Source organism: Rattus norvegicus, chromosome X (genome assembly GCF_021556685.1).
Source record: "Rattus norvegicus strain SHRSP/BbbUtx chromosome X, alternate assembly SHRSP_T2T, whole genome shotgun sequence".
NCBI lineage: Eukaryota > Metazoa > Chordata > Mammalia > Rodentia > Muridae > Rattus > Rattus norvegicus.
The window spans coordinates 101949365-101952147 of record NC_141554.1 but is presented as its reverse complement, the minus strand read 5'-3'; the positions used below and the strand labels follow the sequence as shown (position 1 = coordinate 101952147).

Sequence of the window (2783 nt, the reverse complement as noted above, 5' to 3'; positions counted from 1 at the left end):
TTAGTTCATGGAGGCCCATAGAATTATATATCCTACTGTTTGACCAAAACTTGGAGGGCCTCATCTGCCATTTCCCACTCCTCACCAGAGACTGCCCATGAATATCCATTTGTAATCATCATTCATAATCAGCATAGTATATTCCTATCTGACATCATAGGCACAGCCCAGGGGAAATGTAGACCATCTATGGGGTACTGGAACCCACATTTTTTTAAATTTGAAATCTCATGGTAGCAATTATGTGCAAAATGTCCCATTTTCCAACTTATATAACATGTACAGTTTTCTCTCTTCAGGGCATATAACTTCTTTAAGGGCTGCTGCATGAGCCACTCCTTGAAAGTGACTAGTACCTATGTCTGCACACAATCTAATCATCTCTTATAAATGTAAGCACTTATAAAAACCCCTAAGTGCCTCCTTGGAATCTTGTTAGCAATTGTTTCATAAGCACCGTCCCTGCCTTGGGGTCAGCTATAAGACATCTCATAACTCAAGCTTGATCCTGAGAACCTAAGGAAAAAGAGGTTAATACCTCACTATAATACCGCATGGCCTCAATGCATTCTGAGTGATGGGGAGATTTGGCTCAAGGGTGGAAACTTAAATTATACTATCCTGCAGGTTTATCTGTTTTGTAAAAATAAAGGAAAATTGTATAAACTATGTTTAGGTCTTTGTTGTTCTCTGCCAGGAAGGTGTGATATACAACAAGTAACTAAAAGAGGGGTAAACACTGACCTCATAAATGACCCTTTTCTGTGTAGAGTTTAGTTTTCAAATGAGAAGCATTAAGCAACAGGGCCCAAATAAAGTATCTCCTCCCATTTCACAGAACTCCATGCTGTCTCCATATTCTTCCATTGACCCAAAGTAACCATTAGAGAAAGCAGCACTACAAGACACCCAGAAAAACAGTTTCCTATCAACCATCCTGCCCTAGGCCTACAGAACTCCTTAAAGATAGTACCTGGCACATAGAGAAAACACGGGGTGAGAGTACTTTTTCAATTGCAGACCTCCAAATTGTGCAAAAGAAACTCAGAACCTTCTCTGAGGACCTCTCCAGATTAGCAGCAACTTATAAATCATAACTTTAACTTGTTAACTTCTGTGGAGTAACTTGTACATAGTCTCAACTACTTACTCTACTCCCTGGAAAAAGTAAAGGACTTTCAAGGAGGCTAAACAGCATGCAGACAAGTTATTAGTCAAAGTCCTAACGTCCATCAGACAAAAATATAAGTCATCAGAGATCAAGAGCCCACTTATTGGAATTATAACAGCAGGAACACCAAGGTGTAGAGTGAAAATAGAAAGTCATATTGCAGGAAGGAAAATGCATTAAGATATGTTAACTCTTACAAGTCACTCAAGGAAGTAAAGAAAATCTCGTCTAATTTTTCAATAAGCTAAGTGTAGACCTTCAAAAAATTCACCAACCTGGATCCCGTATCTCCAGAAAAACAAGCATTTCCAGGTCAACATTGTATTAATCTCTGATATACATAGAAAGCTTCTAAAATTACTAATAAGACCCCAACCCCATAGGATCAGTTGTTGGACAATGTCTTTACAAAATGCCTGTGCCTGCCCCTAGAAGCATTGCAGGAGTGGTTGCTGTGTCACATGTGCATTAGTAGGTATCAGAGAGGAGAGAGGCAATGTCTACATTCAGTGTTCAGACTATGAATACCTGAATGGTTAGAAGTCTAATACTCCCTGAGAAAACCACCTGATAATTAGTCTTGGCATCACACAGGCCCTGTCAGCTTCCAGGACTAAGAGGAATCTGGGGACTAGAAGAATCCAGTCTGAGCCTGAGAGTCCTGGGTGGGAGTTGGGGGTGACTCAGTGGGCCAGAGGAGGAGCAAACCTGAGATGACCTCCAGACCAGCACCATGGAATCTGCACAGGAAGCTAGCCTGAGATGCACACCAGTGGGGTGGGGGTTGGTAACCAGGTATGAGATGACCCCTGTCTGGCATCATAATACGTGAACAAAGCATAGAACTCCTGAGACCACTCCTGAGGTGACACTAGATACTCAGAGACTCCAGGAACCTCTAAGAAAAGCAAGTTAGTGATGGAAAAATTGAAGAGAAAGAGAAACTGAAGGATGTGGGCATAATGAAAAGAGATAGAACTGGAGACTTGAGGGTAGTGGTGAACAGCTTAATGTGAGTAGTCAGTAATGTCATCTGGGAACATGGTAGTGTCCTGGCCTGTGATGCCAACACATGACCCTGAATCTGTAGGGAGTCTATAACCATCAAAGACCAGGCAGTAGTCCCTGGTCTGAGGTGCCACCTACGGACATTTTGATGTCTGAGTACTGTGCAGAACTAGCCCCAGCCCTTACCTGGGTATTGTGGGAGTGTGGTGGTTTGAATATGCTTGGCCCAAGGAGTGGCTCTATTAGGAGGTATGGTCTTGATGAAGGAAATGTGTCTTTGTTGGAATAAGTATGTCATGGTGGGGGTGGGCTTTGAGACCCCCACCCCAGCAGCCTGGAATATAGTAGTTTTCTCTTTGCCTCCAAATAAGATATAGAACTCTTAGCTCCTCTAGCACCATACCTGTCTGGACACTGTCATGTTTCCTGCCATGATGATAATAAACTGAACCTCAGAATCAGTAAGCCAGCCCCAATTAAACGTTTTCCTTTATAAGAGTTGCCTTGGTCATGGTGTCTCTTTGAAGCAATGGAAACCTTAACTAATACAGAGCTATGGCCCTGGAGGCATAAAAGCAGGATAGGTGACTCTGTCCATAGCTAC

General features: G+C 42.4%; 1 non-coding gene across 1 annotated transcript; it reads left to right on the top strand.

The window, feature by feature from the left end:
* Window positions 1–1592: 1592 nt before the first annotated feature.
* LOC120099490 (small nucleolar RNA SNORA17) lies at window positions 1593–1723 on the top strand. Its single transcript, XR_015647225.1, has one exon. It is a non-coding gene; the product is annotated as a small nucleolar RNA SNORA17 (small nucleolar RNA).
* The last annotated feature ends 1060 nt before the right edge of the window (window positions 1724–2783 follow it).